The sequence below is a fragment of the Rutidosis leptorrhynchoides genome, chromosome 2, assembly GCF_046630445.1.
Source record: "Rutidosis leptorrhynchoides isolate AG116_Rl617_1_P2 chromosome 2, CSIRO_AGI_Rlap_v1, whole genome shotgun sequence".
NCBI lineage: Eukaryota > Viridiplantae > Streptophyta > Magnoliopsida > Asterales > Asteraceae > Rutidosis > Rutidosis leptorrhynchoides.
This window is the reverse complement of record NC_092334.1, coordinates 691,578,579-691,600,987: the sequence shown is the minus strand read 5'-3', so window position 1 is coordinate 691,600,987 and position 22,409 is coordinate 691,578,579.

Here is a 22,409-nt window from a genome sequence, read left to right as displayed (position 1 = left end):
CAAAACTGGACGCCTCCTGCTTGCAGTTTCCTACCACCAGACCAGTAGCAACAGGTATGCACACAATGAGCTCGAATTCCCCGGACGATAATTGGTACTTAGATACCGGGGCTACCTCTCACATGACAAACTCTCAAGGTAACCTATTATTTTATTATCCTTCAAGTTGTCCCAAAAGTATTATTGTTGGTAATGGTCACGGGATCCCTGTTAAAGGTTATGGTCACACACTCCTTCCCCATTACTCTACTCATCCATTACTTCTAAATAATGTTCTTCATTCTCCTCACCTTATTAAGAATTTAATTTCAGTCCGCCGCCTTTACATTGACAACTCTATTTCCCTTGAATTTGACCCATTTGGTTTTATCGTTAAATATTTTCCAAAGGGGACTCCCATAATGCGGTGTAACAGCACCGGTGATCTCTACCCACTTCATCTTTCTAAACTTCAACAACTTCCAACACCTTCTGCTTTTTCAGTTTCTTCACAAGATTTATGGCATAATCGCTTAGGGCATCCCGGCGTTCATGTTCTCAAATCTCTTAGCAATAAAAGTTTTATTCCTTGTAATTCTAGAAATTAAAGTACTGTTTGTCAATCATGTATTTTTGGTAAACATGTAAGTTTGCCTTTTTATGATTCTACTGTTGGGGTGCAAACCTATCCCACATAGGAGGGAGACAAAAACAAATGTATGTATATAAGTTTAAGGGGAAGTCCCTCTAATACCAATTGGTTTTAGAAAATGATGGACTCTTGGACTTATATTGCAGGACATTGTGTTTGGGCTATGCGATCTTACAAATGGCACCAGAGCTAGGCTATAGCCCGATGTGGTGAACGACGCAGTGGTGGCGCAACCCTAAGCGCACGGTGCGACATGGCACACCCCTCAGTTTGCCAACGATAATGGAGCCATGGTGCCTTATATCGAAAGTCTTCCTTCCCAAGGCGTGGAAGTGCGGCGTGTCCCGATGGTGAAAGAAAAGTGAAAGAAAGAGATCGGCGGTATAAGAGGCGTGTTCCGGTAGTGAAAGAAAAGTGAAAGAAAAGAGATCGGTGATATAAGATAGCGGGAGTATCGTTGAAGGGGAGGCTCGGTGATGTGGTCTCGGTTTGAGGGGAGGATTGTTGGGGTGCAAACCTATCCCACATATGAGGGAGACAAAAACAAATGTATGTATATAAGTCTAAGGGGAAGTCCCTCTAATACCAATTGGTTTTAGAAAAGGATGAACTCTTGGGCTTATATTACAGGACATTGTGTTTGGGCTATGCGATCTTACATCTACTAATATTACTTATGCACCTTTTGATATCTTACATAGCGACTTATGGACGTCTCCCGTCTTGAGTCATGGTGGCCATCGATACAACATGCTTCTTCTTGATGATCATACTAACTATCTTTGGTCTTTTCCTCTTACTCATAAATCTCAAGTGTTCAATACTTTTCTTGCATTTCATAAACTAATACAAACACAATTTAGCGACAGAGGTAAATGTAACTCAACGTGTTAAGATCTATGAGACTATGACCTATATTGTGTATGGCCTATTTTTAGCAAACTTTGTAGAATACATGACTGATGGTGTGCATGGCCTCAATTATCTGTTCAGGTCATAACACACTGAGTACCGTCTGGACGTGTACACAGGTTCACCGTGGTTTTTGACTTTCAATCCAGGTTGATGCATACACCGGTGATTAACTTTATTAGCATTTGTATGTCGTTAATTATGTGAGAGGGTTTTATTATTCATCTTTTTTACTCTTCGAGTACTTTATAATGTTTCACTCGCGAACTACTTCCACCAAAGTATATATAAGTGACTTCCACCCAAATATATAATGTTTCCGATCTAAATCATATTTTTAATAACTGCATGCTCTAATAGAATCCAATATTTGAATCTATATCTCACTGATTTTCAATGATTTTTGAACAACCATGCAACGCACGGCTCAACTAATATGTGATAACTAAACCAAGGTATAAACCCTTTGTTATTAATATATTAATCGACTAATGTTTCTATTAAACATAGTTCTTTTTGTTGAATTTGGATCTGACAGAAAAACATTCAATTTGTTTACAACTGTGTTGTTGCACAACAGATGGGGCATTCTGGCTTTTGTTGTTATTTTGATCAAATAATGGTTTAAAGGCTTTGATGGGTTGTTGCAAGGACGAATATGGGCTGCAATGATCAACCTACTGTGAGTTGACATTACGTATATTATTTTTGTTAGCTGTAAATTGATTGTCTTGAATAAACTTATTATTATATCTATATTGATTGATTAATAAAGTTGATATGTGACAACTCGGAAATTTTCGACCAAATTTAAACTTTAATCTTTATATATTCCCGACACGATAAGCAAAGTTTGCAAGTTGAATCTCAAGAATTTTAAACTGTGTTCATACACTCATTTAACATCGACCAAATTCCAATGATTCACGAACTATTATATGTATGAACATGATTATATATGTATATGTGTATATATTATAACTTGAAAACATTAACAAAGTATTAGACGTATAATACTTTATATAAACGTATTTGTTTCAAAATATATTCTAATAGTTATCAATGAAATTAAAAGATGATATCAAATGATTGAATTATTAGATACATTGAATTATAATTATGAGTCTCTGTTAAGAGGTTCACTATAATTTGAAAAACCTTTCCTTTTTAATGGTATCCGGAATTGTTGGTAAAAGTGATTTACAAAAGTGTCATTTACAAGAGTTAGTCAAAAGTTAGAAATCATTTCCGTTTAAATTTTAAAATATACTTTACTTGATTAACTCGTGTCCCTCGATAAAGCAACTCTTTAGTTTTCATATTAAAAACATTATTTGGTAAAATAACTACTATTATTTAAAAAACGAGTTAAAGCGAACTTTGAAATCTATTTGGTTTTGAAAGGCTAAATATTATATCATTAGTTAAAATATTTCAAAAATATTTATTAGGAACAAATTTACAATTTTAAATAAAAATATATATATATATATTTTAACTTAGTCATAAAACGTCCCAATTTAGAATAATATAGCTTGGTAAACAACGAGTCACTAATTTATAGAAGCAAATGACCACAACGCTCAAATTTTATAAGATACATTTTTACAAGGTAATTTATTGATGAATAAATCAAACTATTATTAAAGGTACACGTCGCGTAACGTAAAAGACTAGTTTTCTAAACGTACGAAAGTGCGTTCGAAAAACCGAAAGTGGTACATTAGTCGAGTGACAACGTACGACTCATTTGAACAAAAATTACATTTTAACTATGCACGAGAATATAATATAATATTTAATTAATTCTAAAGATTAAATATAATATATATCAAATAATATATATATTTACGTATCATGTGTAAATGTGTAATGTAAGGAGTGTCGGCAGATTAGATTAGTGCATATGAGCTGGCAACCAGCATCATGCGATCGCATGATAATATCATTGGGACTCCATGCGATCGCATGGAGTCAAAATCTGGAAATCAATTATAAAATGAACTCGTTCAGCTCATTGTGCACATAATCTCTATCTCTCTCTATATCACATATATTACTCTGTATATATTTATATTAATATTATTATTATTATTATTATTATTATTATTATTATTATTATTATTATTATTATTATTATTAATCATATTATTATTATTAAGAGTGTTAAGTGTTATTATTATTATGTATTATACATAAAATACTACGATGAGGTTCTGCCCGCGTGATTCCAAAATGAGCTTTTCGAGTAGGATAGGGCTAAGGAAATTATGGGTTATAGCTATGGAGGTGATGGGTAGGGTTCATGGGTATGCTCGTGAGGTCAATCTAGTGTTTATCATCTCCGTTGCGTCTACGTACCTTTCCTGCAATATTGAATCTCAATATTGATACGTGAGTACTCGTAAATAAATTTTTATATATTAATAGTGTATCCCTGACTAGTGCTCGAGTATATAGGATTATGCATGCTTGTACTTTTGATATTGCCCTTAGATAGGATATGTTGAATCTTGAGTTAGTTACGCCTGCGGTTGAGATAAGGTATAGGATATGCATGTCATTGAAAAGCTAGTGAAAAATTAATAACTTTTCATTTAGATGTCGAATGATTTCGACGAACGGATTTGAAGTTATAGTCAATTGAATTTTTATAAAAATGATTATTATTATCGTCGTTATTATCGTCGTTCTAGTTTTTATCAAATTATTATTATTATTATTATTATTATTATTATTATTATTACTGCTATTATTATTATTATTATTATTATTATTATTATTATTATTATTATTATTATTATTATTATTATTATTATTATTATTATTATTATTATTATTATTATTATTATTATTATTATTATAATTATTATTATTATTATCAATTAAAAGTATTAACATTAAAAATTGTTATTTTTATTATAATTACTATCGTTATTATCGTTAATGTTATAATCAGTATTATTATTATTATTATCATTAAAATAGTTATTAGTATTATCCTTATCATAATATTTATTATTATTAGTATTATTATAACTAAAACTAATATTAGTAACACTTAATTATTATGATTATTATTATTATCATTAAAATGAACGCGATATAAAAGACGATTTAAAAGCTACTAACAAATCGATTAGGAAATAATGAGTATGAGTATCATGATGAAATTTAAAATATTGTAAGACATTGATTTAGATAAAATTATTGTTTTTCATTATTTTTATCACTATTATTATTAAAAGTATCATTAATATTAAAAATAGCATTTTTACGAAAATTATTATTTTTAAGAGGAATATCATTGTTAATCAAAAATTTTATTATTATTATCGATTTATCATAATATCATTTTTGGTAAATATAAAAATTAATATTTTTACTAATAAGATAATAATAATTATTATTACAAAATAATACAACTTTTACTTATTATTATTATCAATGTTATTATATCAAATAAATATGTAACACGAATAATATAATTACCTTAATAAAACCTATCATAATATTTTTATGATATTAAATGAACCTTATGAATTTTATTACTTAAGATATATAAAAGTATATTTTATATAAAATTTTATTTATTAATAAATGAATTATATTATTTACTTTAATAAAGCTTTTAAATGTAAAGACCCGTCCAAATCCATAAGAACGAATACAATAACATATGATTACATTGCGAGGTACTTGACCTCTATATGATACATTTTACAAACATTTCATTCGTTTTTAAAAGACAAACTTTCATTTATATCGAAAGTTGACGGCATGCATACTCTTTCATAATATATCCATCTATAATTGACTTAATAATAATCTTGATGAACTCGACGACTCGAATGCAACGTCTTTTGAAATATTTCATGAATGACTCCAAGTAATGTCTCTAATATGAGCTAATGCACAGCGGAATATTTCTTTCATACCTGAGAATAAACATGCTGTGATGACCCGTCCTAATTCACCTGGACGAAGTCTTCAACAACTGGTTCCATTGCGAGGTACAGACCTCTATATGTCTTGAACGACTCCATGTAATATCTTTAAAATGAGCAAATGCACAGCGGAAGACTTAATTCATACCTGGGAATAAACATGCTTAAAAGTGTCAACCAAAAGGTTGGTGAGTTCATAGGTTTATCATAACAATTATTTCAATATATTAATAGACCACAAGATTTCCGTTTATAAATATATGTACACTCGCAAGTGTATAAAAGTATTCTATAAGTTGTAGGCACCCGGTAACAAGCCTTAACGTTCATGTTTTACCCTCTGAAGTACACCGGATCAGGTGTGTTTAAAATAACCTCGAAGTACTAAAGCATCCCATAGTCAGGATGGGGTTTGTCAGGCCCAATAGATCTATCTTTAGGATTCGCGCCTACCGTACATAGACAAGTAGTTTAATGTTACCAAGCTAAGGGTATATTTCTGGTTTAAACTCACATAGAATTAGTTTTAGTACTTGTGCCTATTTCGTAAAACATTTATAAAACAGCGCATGTATTCTCAGCCCAAAAATATATATAAAAAGGTAGTAATGAAACTCACTATACTGTATTTCGTAGTAAAAATACATATGACGTCATTGAACAAGTGCAAGGTTGGTCTCGGATTCACGAACCTATATCAATTGTATATCTATTAAAACATATAATGGAAATCTCATAATTTCATTTTTTAATTATATAATATTTTATGTGTTTGTAGTTATATAAATTTTATATTAAATTTTATTTAAAACATATACTTTATTTGTATGTATTATATATTAAATTATATGTTATATATGCCTATTTTATATATATACATATAAAATAATTAATATTTATTCATTTAGCTATATCATTATATCTATATATATATATAAATATACTTTTAGTATTATATTTAAAAACCGATAGTTTGTTATATGTACAATATATGTATCTGTTAAAAATGATAGTTTTGATAGTAATGATTTACTAATAATAATAATACTAACTTTATTAATAATGATTATAATACTAATAAAATAAAGATATTGTTAATAATGATACTTATGTTAATAATAATAATAATAATCCTAACAATTATGAAAATGATACTAATACTAATATTAATAAAATAATAATTTGTATTGTTTTCATAATAATAATAGTAATATTAATAATCATAATCATAATAATAATAATAATAATAATAATAATAATAATAATAATAATAATAATAATAATACTTATAATACTTAAATGACTTTACTTAGTAATAACAAAAAAAAATGATAATAATATTATTAATATTATCATAATATCAACACCAATTAATATCAACACCAATTAATGACAACAACAACAACAACAACAACAACAACAATAATAATAATAATAATAATAATAATAATAATAATAATAATAATAATAATAATAATAATAATAATAATAATAATAATTATAATAATAATAATAATTATAATAATAATAATAATAATAATAATAATAATAATAATAATAATAATAATAATAATAATAAATACCGAATTAGTAGTTTGGCTAAGCTATTCGTTGGGCTTGCTTGGCCTAGTAACACATCATCAATTCAGGCCCAATATCAACTAGTCCACAATGCAACTAATGGCTCAAGATCAAATTAACCCAGCCCAAAAACAATTAATTGGCCCGGTAGTTATTATGATCTAATTCAACACCATGGTTTTTAGGTTATAACCCTGAGTGGTTTTGTGTTGTAGTCGAACCAGAATAAACACCATCCCCGGGACCTGAGCTGCCTTCCCGAAAATGTATGGACACCGGTTACAATCACAACTGTCTCGATTTCACCCAGTTTGCGAGTCGCACCCGGATCAAAACAGAAATCAATCACGCTAATATGGTGATCTTCGTACAACAACCAAGGGTGAGTAACATCGTTATTAAGTTCATTCCTTAACACCATTAATTTCGTATACATTCTTCATCTTTAATGTTATTAGTTAGTCAGTCATCACCACAACATAAAATCACGTACATCATCATTAATTACTTACTGTTCATCTGGGTTTCGATGGTTTGGTAAGGTTTTGTTTGAAACGGCACGCAACAGCAACTAGAGTATTATGGTGATTGTTTAAATGATGAAGGTAGTGGTGTTCTTGGTCATGTGCAACAGAAACAGATAAATACGTGTAGCAGCATTTTACGTTTGTTGGTGGTGTTCGTGGTATTGTTCAACTCGTGGTGATGGAAGGTTGTGGTCTGGTGTCGGTAGCAGTGAAATAGAAAACATTACGGTTGAAGTAATGGTGGTTATGGTGGCTATAAACCGGAGGAAGGAGGTGGTGGCTTAACAAGGTGGTGGCAGTTGAAGGTTGATCAAAGTGGTTTGTGAAGGTGTTTTAGGAGGTAGTAGGGTGTCGGCAGGTGGTTTGCAATTCGATACAGAAACAATCGCTATAGCAGTAGCATAACAACAACCATTAACGACTTGTGATGGTTTCTGAGTTTGTTCGAAAAAGAATACAATAGTGAGAAAGAGAGAGAGGAGAGAGGTGGTGAAGTGGGTTAATTATTTCTCTGTAAACTTATGTATATGCATATATATATTTGAGATTGAGATTAGGAGATTTATGCAATTGGGTCTATCGAATGCGAGATGGTTGGGTTTGTTCTTGCTCATAAAAAAAATATAGCACATGTGGTGGCATGGAAGTTGGTGATTAGTTTGATGAAAAAGGAAGATGTTGGTTTAAGTAGAAAGACAATAGAACATGTGAATGTGAGTATGCATATTTTACATATATGCATATAAATATATACTCCGTAAGTTTATTATTGAAAGGAGAAGAAAACAAAACCAAAAGTGACTACTTGCATTATTAAAGTTTTAAAACATATCACTAACAGTAAAGGAGCCATATTAATTGTCCTCTTATACCGACACAATTACACGGACTGTGTATCGTGTACTATTTGAAATAAGTGGCGGATAAAAAGGTCTCAGAAAAATCCCAAACTTTTAAATTAAATATATTTATTTATTTTAGTCATTATGGTATAAAATTCAGTCATTAACTATTAATTAAAAATTACATTAATTATTCACTCCCAACCTCAAATAAAATATAAAAAGTTTAAAAATTCAACAATTAGTTCCTAAATACATTTTTAATAAGCCTATAATTTATAAAACTCATTTTCGAATCACCGTTTATTTTAAAATCATATAAGTTTGAATTTATCTTACTTAATATCAATCAGAACATCAAACGAGTATTGCAATCATTTAATATTTATTTATACTTTATTTATATATAGAGATATATTTTAAATAATAATTATTATAATATCCTATTTTTATTTTATTAATTTTTAATAACAACAACATATAATACTTTAAATTATATTTCGAATTATTATATATATATATATATATATATATATATATATATATATATATATATATATACACACATATCTATTTACAATTAATAGTTCGTGAATCGTCGAGAGCAGTCGAAGTGTAAATGAATATATGAACATCATTCTAAAATTTTCTAGACTCAACATTACATACTCTACTTATCGTATCGAAATCATATAAAGATTAACTTTAAATTTAGTCGGAAATTTCCAGGTCGTCACAGTACCTACCCGTTAAAGAAATTTCGTCCCAAAATTTGATCGAGGTCGTCATGGCTAACAATAAAAATGTTTTCATAGCGAATATGAGTTGATAAATAGAGTTTTATCATTTTTGATTAACATAAATAAAACGATTCGTTTATGTGACGCGTACAAGTGAAGCTGTCACAAAAGAGTGAAATGAAGAAATACAGATTCGTCTTAACTTTTGACGTAGTGAGGGTTGATTTTCGGAATTCAAGGGATTTAAAGATAATTTTTGAAATCTATGAAAGATTTGATTCTTCGGTAATTCAAGAAATTATAATCCTCTTTGGTTAAATGCGATGATCTGTTTCGATAGCTTTGTCGGATACTTCTATATAAATCCACCCTCTTCGTTTCCTTTATATTTTGGAGTTCCATACTTTTGTTTTCTTTTTTCCGACTTTAAGTCAAGCTAATAATGGTCCAAAATTCATAAGTATGGAGTTTCGAATGAACATGACTAATGTTCTAAGAAAGAATGATAATTGTACCATCTGACTTGTCAAATCACCAGCATTCAAGGAAGAATAGAACTATCAAGAAAATATGTTCTTGATATGTTTACAGATTAGATAGAATATAAGAGTCATGTAACATGACACATGATGACGTTATAATCTGTGAATCATCATGTTCCATTTAGAAACTCAGCATGACTTACTGTAATATAATCACGTTGATCAAGTGTCATTATATTATACTAACTCATGCATCAGTTCCCAACATTACTTCAATAACATTCATATTTTAAGCTCGAAAGTTTACAGAATATAGAAACTAACAGTTTCTATATGATGTAACACTGATAGCACTAAGAGATTAATGATTTCAGATAAGAATAGTTATGAAAATATCTTCAGAAATATGGAGGATATTTATAATGAAAGATACGATGATATCTTGGAATTTCTAATATCGAAGGATGGTGAAGAAAATTTGTCCGCAAGAGTTTGGAGTCAGAAGCAAGGTACTCGCTAAAGATTTCATCAGAAACAGAATCATCAGGATTCTTAATGTACAAATTTAGTCCTTGTGATTTGTTCAGGGACTCCTTCATAGTTTGCTCAATCGGTTTTTTAGTACCAAATTTTCTATCGAGTATTCCCAACATTCCATTCTTTATTATCAAACTTTTGGCCGTTTAGACCATCTACGATTTTGCTGTTTCCTCTGCATTTAATGCTACCATATCTGAATCATTGGTTATCAAATCTGAGGTGGTTTCAAGAGAATTGTGTTTTTAGATGATTAAAGGCTGATGGTAATATGGTGGAATATGAAAGGTTCCCCGGTAACAATAAAAGAGCACGCATATATATCAAAGTTATAATAAAGTTGTTTTGAACGAAAAGTCGAAATTGTCTTGTTGGAGCTGTGACAAAATTTGCTACTTTGAAAGGAGTTATTAAGTTATTTTGGGTAATAATAACACTAGGGAATTAGCACAGCTACGTGTTAAACATTTACTCCGTTTCTGAGAGTTTTTCAGGTGCATAACTATATGCATAAATATTTCCTTCCGTAGACGAAGTGCGGTTGGTTCATCCTCTCGATTGAAGTGTTTTCAAGAATTATGAAATGTTTAAACGCAGATTGGAATCGTCAAGATACAAATGTGGTTTAAGATGAAATCAAGTGGCAAACTTGAAGAATTATTTAATTTCATATGTTATAATCAGTATTTTAATTCATTTTAATTATCCAATATTATTCATCCACAGTCGATAGTCCACAGTTAACAGTCCAATCATTCATATATAGTTTATTATATAATATTCGAATTAATTAATACGTATCGTGACCCGTGTACATGTCTCAGACTCGATCACAGCTCAAACTATATATATTATTGTAGAATCAACCTCAACCCTGTATAGCTAACTCCAGTATTACTGCATATAGAGTGTCTATGGTTATTCCAAATAATATATATAGATGCGTCGATATGATATGTCAAAACCTTGTATACGTGTCCCGATATTTAAAATGCGTAAAATAAATAACAGAAATTAAATGACGATAAATAAAATTGCGAGAATTAAAAATGCGATAAATAAATTGCGATAAATAAATGTAATAGGAATTAACAGTTAACTAGGAACAATTAGCTAGGATTTTGTTAGCGTGGATTCTTAATAGAATTTCTCATAGTTAATTTGTTTGTTTCTAACAAATTTTATTTTGTCCAATGTTTTCTTCATTATGCCACTTGTTGGATTCTGATAGATTAAAATCCAAATATGAAATTGAATGAAAATGGTTATTCTGCGGTGAACGGATACGTATATCGGTGGTTGTAAATAGGATAGTAAATGACTGTTGAATTAGATTCGAAGAATGTACAATGTAACTTATTAATGTGAAATCTAAATATTCCTCGGGTATTACCTACCCGTTAAAATATTTTCATCATTAACAGTTTGTACGAAAGAATTTTCAATTACAATCTTTATGAAAATATATATACATATATATTTTCTTCAGATGTAATCATGGATTTAATGAGTTAATATGATATTAATCTCATTTGGTTTTCGGTTGGAACCAGAATGAATAATCTCTAAAACTTTAGAGATTACATAATTTCCGTGAAGAATGAAGATAATAGATGTACAACGATACGTAGAACGATGATTATACTCGAGGATTAGAATGAGATGTTGAGGCGTGTGATGTCGAAACTTGGGTTGTTGGTGGTACTGGTGCTGATGTTGGTGATACTGTTGACGCTGATAAATTTTGCACCATATTCTCCAGATTGATTACTCGAGCTCGAAATTCGTTGACTTCTTCCATTATTCCGGGATGATTGTCGGTCGGAACGAGTGGATGAATAAGTTTAGAATTGTGGATAGAATATAATCGTGGTGAGATATTCGGGAAATGAGAGTGAAAATGGTATTTCGGACTGGTTCACCGGTAAGTGCTTCAGGTTCATCGCCAAGAAGGAAATTTGGTTGGTGGAAAGGAATTGCCTTCTTCTCATTTCCGTTGATTAAGTCGACTACGAACTCATCAGATGAATTGAAGATGGCTGATTGATTGATTCCTTCTGGTGACACTGCTTCCGGAGCTTAGGTGAACATCCATGTCGGAATAGCTGTCGGAATCCGAGGAATTCGAACTGGTTGAGGGATTCATCTCATACGATCAGATGAAGGATTTTCGATAAGAAATAGATTATAGGATGTAGATTAGTACCTTGCAATACATAATTTACATATGCATATATAATACTAAAATCCCATACGTTACGGAGGAATATACGGAAGCTGTCAGGCAAAGGTAACAATAACAGATACGCTAAGATATGAATTTATCTATATACTGTCTATGCAATAGAGGCAGTAAGACGTGTCTAGACTTTAAGGATGATAAGCAAATAATTTTTTGACACGAAATGATAAGCAAAACTTTTGACATGCAGACACGGTCGAAGTCCAGACTCATTAATGCATCCTAACAATTACTATTTAGACACACTAATGCAAGACCTGGTTCGCTAAGACCACCGCTCTGATACCAACTGTGATGACCCGTCCTAATCCATCTGGACGAAGTCTTCAACAACTGGTTCCATTGCGAGGTACAGACCTCTATATTTCTTGAACGACTCCATGTAATATCTTTAAAATGAGCAAATGCACAGCGGAAGACTTAATTCGTACCTGAGAATAAACATGCTTAAAAGTGTCAACCAAAAGGTTGGTGAGTTCATATGTTTATCATAACAATTATTTCAATATATTAATAGACCACAAGATTTTCGTTTATAAATATATGTACACTCGCAAGTGTATAAAAGTATTCTATAAGTTGTAGGCACCCGGTAACAAGCCTTAACGTTCATGTTTTACCCTCTGAAGTACACCAGATCAGGTGTGTTTAAAATAACCTCGAAGTAGTAAAGCATCCCATAGTCAGGATGGGGTTTGTCATGTCCAATAGATCTATCTTTAGGATTCGCGCCTACCGTACATAGACAAGTAGTTTAATGTTACCAAGCTAATGGTATATTTCTGGTTTAAACCCACATAGAATTAGTTTTAGTACTTGTACCTATTTTGTAAAACATTTATAAAACAGCGCATGTATTCTCAGCCCAAAAATATATATAAAAAGGGAGTAATGAAACTCACTATACTGTATTTCGTAGTAAAAATACATATGACGTCATTGAACAAGTGCAAGGTTGGCCTTGGATTCACGAACCTATATCAATTGTATATCTATTAAAACATATAATGGAAATCTCATAATTTCATTTTTTAATTATATAATATTTTATGTGTTTGTAGTTATATAAATTTTATATTAAATTTTATTTAAAACATATACTTTATTTGTATGTATTATATATTAAATTATATGTTATATATGCCTATTTTATATATATACATTTAAAATAATTAATATTTATTCATTTAGCTATATCATTATATCTATATGTATATAAATATACTTTTAGTATTATATTTAAAAACCGATAGTTTGTTATATGTACAATATATGTATCTGTTAAAAATGATATTTTTGATAGTAATGATTTACTAATAATAATAATACTAACTTTATTAATAATGATTATAATAATAATAAAATAATGATATTGTTAATAATGATACTTATGTTAATAATAATAATAATAATAATCCTAACAATTATGAAAATGATACTAATACTAATATTAATAAAATAATAATTTGTATTGTTTTCATAATAATAATAGTAATATTAATAATCATAATCATAATAATAATAATAATAATACTTATAATACTTAAATGACTTTACTTAGTAATAACAAAAAAAAAATGATAATAATATTATTAATATTATCATAATATCAACACCAATTAATATCAACACCAATTAATGACAATAATAATAATAATAATAATAATAATAATAATAATAATAATAATAATAATAATAATAATAATAATAATAATAATAATAATAATAATAATAATAATAATAATAAATACCGAATTAGTAGTTTGGCTAAGCTATTCGTTGGGCTTGCTTGGCCTAGTAACACATCATCAATTCAGGCCCAATATCAACTAGTCCACAATGCAACTAATGGCTCAAGATCAAATTAACCAAGCCCAAAAACAATTAATTGGCCCGGTAGTTATTATGATCTGATTCAACACCATGGTTTTTAGGTTATAGCCCTGAGTGTTTTTGTGTTGTAGTCGAACCAGAATAAACACCATCCCCGGGACCTGAGCTGCCTTCCCGAAAATGTATGGACACCAGTTACAATCACAACTGTCTCGAGTTCACCCAGTTTGCGAGTCGCACCCGGATCAAAACAGAAATCAATCACGCTAATATGGTGATCTTCGTACAACAACCAAGGGTGAGTAACATCGTTATTAAGTTCATTCCTTAACACCATTAATTTCATATACATTCTTCATCTTTAATGTTATTAGTTAGTCAGTCATCACCACAACATAAAATCACGTACATCATCATTAATTATTTACTGTTCATCTGGGTTTCGATGGTTTGGTAAGGTTTTGTTTGAAACAGCACGCAACAGCAACTAGAGTATTATGGTGATTGTTTAAATGATGAAGGTAGTGGTGTTCTTGGTCATGTGCAACAGAAACAGATAAATACGTGTAGCAGAATTTTACGTTTGTTGGTGGTGTTCGTGGTATTGTTCAACTCGTGGTGATGGAAGGTTGTGGTCTGGTGTCGGTAGCAGTGAAATAGAAAACATTACAGTTGAAATAATGGTGGTTATGGTGGTTATAAACTGGAGGAAGGAGGTGGTGGCTTAACAAGGTGGTGGCAGTTGAAGGTTGATCAAAGTGGTTTGTGAAGGTGTTTTAGGAGGTAGTAGGGTGTCGGCAGGTGGTTTGGAATTCGAAACAGAAACAATCGCTATAGCAGTAGCATAACAACAACCATTAACGACTTGTGATGGTTTCTGAGTTTGTTCGAAAAAGAATACAATAGTGAGAAAGAGAGAGAGGAGAGAGGTGGTGAAGTGGGTTAATTATTTCTCTGTAAACTTATGTATATGCATATATATATTTGAGATTGAGATTAGGAGATTTATGCAATTGGGTCTATCGAATGTGAGATGGTTGGGTTTGTTCTTGCTCATAAAAAAAATATAGCACATGTGGTGGCATGGAAGTTGGTGATTAGTTTGATGAAAAAGGAAGATGTTGGTTTAAGTAGAAAGACAATAGAACATGTGAATGTGAGTATGCATATTTTACATATATGCATATAAATATATACTCCGTAAGTTTATTATTGAAAGGAGAAGAAAACAAAACCAAAAGTGACTACTTGCATTATTAAAGTTTTAAAACATATCACTAATAGTAAAGGAGCCATATTAATTGTCCTCTTATACCGAAACATTTACACGGACTGTGTATCATGCACTATTTGAAATCAGTGGCGGATAAAAAGGTCTCAGAAAAATCCCAAACTTTTAAATTAAATATATTTATTTATTTTAGTCATTATGGTATAAAATTCAGTCATTAACAATTAATTAAAAATTACATTAATTATTCACTCCCAAACCCATGTAAAATATAAAAAGTTTAAAAATTCAACAATTAGTTCCTAAATACATTTTTAATAAGCATATAATTTATAAAACTCATTTTCGAATCACCGTTTATTTTAAAATCATATAAGTTTGAATTTAACTTACTTAATATCAATCGGAACATCAAACGAGTATTACGATCATTTAATATTTATTTATACTTTATTTAAATATAGAGATATATTTTAAATAATAATTATTATAATATCCTATTTTTATTTTATTAATTTTTAATAACAACAACATATAATACTTTAAATTATATTTCGAATTATTATTTATATATATATACACACACATATCTATTTACAATTAATAGTTCGTGAATCGTCGAGAGCAGTCGAAGTGTAAATGAATATATGAACATCATTCTAAAATTTTCTAGACTCAACATTACATACTTTGCTTATCGTATCGAAATCATATAAAGATTAACTTTAAATTTAGTTGGAAATTTCCGGGTCGTCAAACATGCTTTCAAGTGTCAACCAAAAGGTTGGTGAGTTCATAGGTTTATCATAAAACAATAAAATTCATCATTTTGATAGACCACAAGATTTAAATGCTGCATGGTACAAAAGGGCCCGAATCCTATACCCACCTGTAATGTACATGCGATATCTTTTAAATACAGTACACCTTTCTTGTGTACGAAATCATCTTTCACAAATCTTAGTAACCGTACACATATCTTGTGCACAAAAATAACATACACATAACCTGTGTATAAAATCATTCTCTCGATACATAACATTCACTTTTCATTGCTTTCATAGCTTGGCTTAGTAACCAACCTTAACATATAATGCGCATAATAATATCCCCAAAATAGAACATCTCGTCTGTATAATAATCATATAAACTTCGAAGTACTAAACACCACGCCCACTAGCCTTTCCGTCTAGTGAACATTCTGGGTGGGGGTGTTAAACTCGGTAGCTACCTTTAGGATTCGCGTCAATTAGGCGTGCACTAATTCTCAAAATTAGTGATGTTCCCTAATTCTTAGGTTACCAAGCAATAATAATCAGGGGAAAAATATTCATATCAATTGTGGCAATTATCATGTCCACATAATTCAATGGTGGCAATTATCACATCCACATAATTCATTCGAGGAATGTTTTGCTTGTGTCTATCTCGTCAAACATTTATAAAAGCATTTCATGTATTCGCAGTTCAAAATGTATTTCAAAAGCATTTAATAAAGTAGTTGTAAAAGTAACGCATGTATTCTCAGTCCCAAAAATGTAAAGAGTAAAAGGGAATCAAATGAACTCACTATCCAATATTTTGTAGTAAAAATATTGATACGACGATACTGAACAATGCAGGGTTGACCTTGGATTCACGAACCTATATCATGTATATATATTAACACAATATAAATCAACTAAGTTTATATATATCCTTTTATGTATTAAGATTAATATTCTAATATATAATTTCATTAATACTTATAAGACATTGTGATACTTATTTGATATTTAATTAATGTTACATCACTAATATTAGTTAAAACAAAAAAAAATTAATGTAATATTAGTATACTTCCTATATTTTTATATAAATATCTTTAGTTTGTAAAATTAATAATTTGTAGTAATACTAGCTTAAGGATAATGATAATAGTGATAGTAATAATAGTAATAATAAAAATGTTAATTCTAAAAATGATAGTTTTAATAAGGATAATAACTTTAATATTAATGTTATATGATAGTTTTAATAATAAAAATGATACAATAATAATAATACTAATAATGAAAATAATAATAATAAATTACTACCTTAAGAGTATAAGCTCCAAAAATGAAACTGTTTCTGCCATGACTCAAACCCGCGACCTCTCGCTAACCCGAAAACTCTCCAAACCATTCCTCCAATTGTGCTTCCTAATTTAATTCCTAATCTATATACATATAAACCGTCTTAAACTGTTTCTTCTTCTTTTCATCATCAATCATCGAAATAATAGGCTTAACATGGTGGCTTGTTGGGCCGTGTACTTCCAACAGCAATCCAGGCCCGTGAAAGATTTTGTTGGGCCGAACTTGGTGATGGTTGGCCCATGGTATTTTGCTGGAAGGAAATGTGAATATGTACCATCCATAAGAAGCAGGAGGGTTTATCTTCAAAAATAAAAGAAAACTGCCTCTCCCCGGTTTTGAACTCGTGACCTCTCGCCTAGCAAAGACAACCCCAAACCACTGAACCACTACTCTAATCTTGCAATAAATCGCATGACTATTTACTTAACCTATACGAAACTGTTTGCTTTCCAACTTTTCTTAATCCCACAAATCATCTTTATCTTTATCTAATATCATCATTAATTTAACCCAATCCTTATCATGATCATTATTTTCCTAGCATCATAATCATCTATCTTCATTATCATTAACTTATCTCGTCATCAACTTAATTATCATCCTAAACCAAATCGAATAATAACAGAATCTAGTTACACGAATGTCGTTATTCCTTACTATTTATATTTGGGCTTCGGCCCACAATAAGAATCCAAAATATAACAAAATAATATCGCCTGGTAATCAATCCTATTCGTTAGCTGTTGATCAAACCTATATATAACAAAATAATACCGCCCAAGTATCAATTGATCAAATCTATTCGTTATCTGTTGGCAAGGAAATCGGAAAGCAGCCCGGTTACTCACGTACATCATAACTTGAAATTATGGAGTCCATAATCCTTTAGCAACATAGTATATGGTTTCTTTAATCAACAAGTGGGATTTCTTGTTGGGTACATGTAGGCCAAATGAAAATAGAATATAGCAAGGTCTCGATTTTTGAAGATTAAATTAATCCTATGCATGCTATAGTGATCCCACTACTATAAAAAGGTTGGAAAGTGATTGAGGGTTCATTGCATGCGTTCATAATCGTACGATCACCTTTTGTAAGTGGGTTTTGCAAATTGATAATTAAATAATTGTTTAGAATATAAGGTGGCAATTTGATGATGGTGTCCGACATTTGAGAAGGATAAATGGAAAGGAAAATCTATGTGAGTTTGAAAGGTTATGGAACATACGTGTTCTAACAGCTCGACCGAAGAAAAAAAATATTAACGTTATCATAAGGTGGCGTATAGTAGCAGGAAACGGTGGTCGTGGTGGTGATGGAATGAACCGAAGGTGGTTTGCAACGGTTGATGACCGATGGAGGGGAAAGAAAAAAAAATGCAACAGGAAGAAAAGCTATAACGATTTATGGTTATGGCTAGGTGGCGGTTCATAATTTGTTTGTGGTGAAGATGGTCCTTGAGGTGACGGTTTTTCTTGAAAATAGAGAACAAGAAGGAGAATGTGGTGTTGGGTTTCTTTGGAACCGTATAGTTAGAAGAACAAGATGGTGGTTTCTGACGACCGTCACGGTGGTGAGAATGGTGGCGGATCATAGCTGCTGTTGGGTGGTGGTGGAAGTCGTTCAATGGTGGTGGAGTGTCTTGATGGATATCGAATTAGAAAGCATAAGTTGTAGTGATTAATTATATGGTTTTGTGGTTATCATTGTTGGTGATAGTTGTCATAACCCGTCCTTAACCATAAGAACGTGTTAGATAACGTATGATTTCATTGCGAGGTATTGACCTCTATATGCGACATTTTTAAAAAGGAAAACTGCATATATTATACATTACAAACCAAACCATTATTTTTGTTACAAACTTTAGACAATAAAAAGATGATTATCGTTTAACGATAATCTTCGACTTACAAACTTTACAAATGATAATAACAACACGATTTCTAGCATATTTTACAACACACGTCCTCGGATATGCAGTTTTATTTTTGACACAAATATGAGTACGCATGATCCTGCTTAGATTCAACATAATGCAGCGGAAGCTTTAATTATCACCTGAGAATAAACATGTTTAAAAACGTCAACATAAAGTTGGTGAGATATAGGTTTAGTGCGCAGCAATATATATATATAGACCACAAGATTTCGTATATAAACATTTCAATAAAAATATTCTAAGTGGTTGAGCACTTGGTAACCATACTTAACATTTTCACGTCGCATATTCCCTTTAATATGAAATCTTACTACACCGTACCAAGTGTAGTCACAAAACGAAGTACTGTGCAACCGTTGAATACTGGTCGTCCAGTCCGATTGGGGTTGTCAGGCCCGATAGATCTATCAACAGGATTCGCGTTTACAATACCGCTGTAAATAACAGTTACCAAGCTACAGGGAAGTATGCCAGTGGTACAACTCAACGTAGAATATATTTTTCAGTTACTTGTGTCCATAACGTAAAACATAAAATACATGTATTCTCATCCCGAAATATTTAGAGTTTAAAAGTGGGACTATATACTCACTCTTGTCTTGATGATATATATAATTTGACTCGGTCTTCTGGTTGATATCACGAACCTATTCATATATAATATATCAATATGTTTTCATTTTAAAACAAACGTTATATATATATATACTTGTTATACTTTTAATACTTTGAATAATTCCTTAGTCCGTAGTTAGCAGTCCGATGTTAGTAATTCAATTTTAATGGTTCATTTTTAGATGTTTAATATACCCGCAATGAAATAAATAAAACCCCCAATGAAATAAATAAAACCCCATCGTATATGTATTGGTCGAGATTAATCTTGACCCATGGTACCGGTGTTGTCAAATGACGTGTTGCGTACATAAAGTACCGGTGTTGTCAAATGACGTGTTGCGTACAAACATGGGATCTTATGATTAATCTTCTCGTATTGTTTACGGGTGATCCTGAACCATATAAAATTGAATTATAAGTACATATATATAAAATATCATGTTATCTTAGAAATATGTGATTTATATCATTTTTTTCCAATTGATCCCGTAGTTGAAATGATCTAGGATAACCAATTTTGTTTCGGTCATAGTTTCTTCGTTACAAATCCGTTTTCGTTGATTCAAATTGCCATCTTCTTGGATCGAGTTCTTCTTTAAGACTATGAACTGTAAATACCTTGGTTTGTATTCAAAATCATACGGCATAAGTGAAACATTAGTGAAACATATGAAGTTAAACATTTTTGTTACAACAAAATCATTTAATGACCATTTTTCTAAAAATACTTATACTTTGAAAAACCAAGTTTTACCTTGTTAAATTAGTATATACATAAGTTATATTACAGGTCTTGAAGTATTTTAAAAGTTAAGTTAGAAGGATCTATTTAGTTTGCAAACAAGTTTGAAAACATTCAAACTATGTTCTTGTTGTTAAACTTTTGTACCACAAAATAAGATAGCTATATATATATGAATCGAATAAGGTTATGAACATAGTTACTACCTCAAGTTCCTTGGATAAGTTTGCTGTAAAAGAGGAGTAAGAAGCTAGAATCAAAAGGGTGATAGAAGTGGATGAAAGATTGGAAGTAAGTTGGTGTTCTTGGAAGGTTTTCTTGAAGTGTTTTTGTATGGTTTTCTTATGGTGTTTTAGTATGGTTTTTGAAGCTAGATCTTCAAGGTAAGTTGCTGAATTGTTATGGAGTTTAAGACTCTTGAATGTGTGTGTGTTTTTAGCTAGAGAATGGAAGTAAAAATGAACTAAAATGATGATACATATATACACCATAAAAAACGTGTTTCATGGGCATACATGGACAAATTTTAGTTTGTAATCTTGCTAATTAGTCTTGCAATCATACAAAAGTAATTACCTAGCTCTAAGGGCATGAATAATGGCTGGTTAGGTGGTGATTTTGATGTGTATATACCAATAGTAAATACGTATAGAAGCTTGGTATGATACGAGTACAAATACTCTAGGTATACGTATAGAAATTTTGTGAAAAATGGAATGAGGATTCAAATATAGCTATCTTTTGTGAATACACTTATATGATTTTATGTATTTAAGTTCTTAAAAGTGATTAAATACATTACTTATACAATATATGTATAAACATTATATGTCTTAAGTATTTATGTCAAATAACGTTACGTATAGTTATCGTTTTGAAAACTTAAGTTAGTAGTTTCAAAATACACATATAACTTGTTGTTATTAATATAAAATGAGGTATTAAAACATTCCTTAATCATGTTAAATATGTATATATACATATATATACACAAACGTATAATTATCATATATTGTATAGTTCGTGATATCATCGGTCAAACTAGACGGTCAAACGTTGTGTAAAACTCTTTTCGGAAACATAAGTCTCAACAATTTGGATTGCTTATCAAGTTGGTAATGTTTAATTTATGTAAATATCAATCTTATAAGTATAGAACGATCGAAAAAGTGCGGGTCGTTACAATAGTGGAGTACTACATAGAGGTTAACAGATGTAAATGTAACCAACTCAGCTAAATTATCGTTTATTTGTTTGTTTGATTGACTCGGCAATTCCAAATCCTGTCAGAGGATCTTTTAGAAAAAAGAACAATCGAACAAAACTGAAACTGTTTGTTACCAAGACTAATTGGGTTTAAATCGTACCAAGTTGCTGTTATAAAACACTTTACAACATAGTTTGATAATGATATAAATCAGAATACGTAATCTTATTTGTATACATGTATTTATTTGTATTTATATATATATATAAATATAT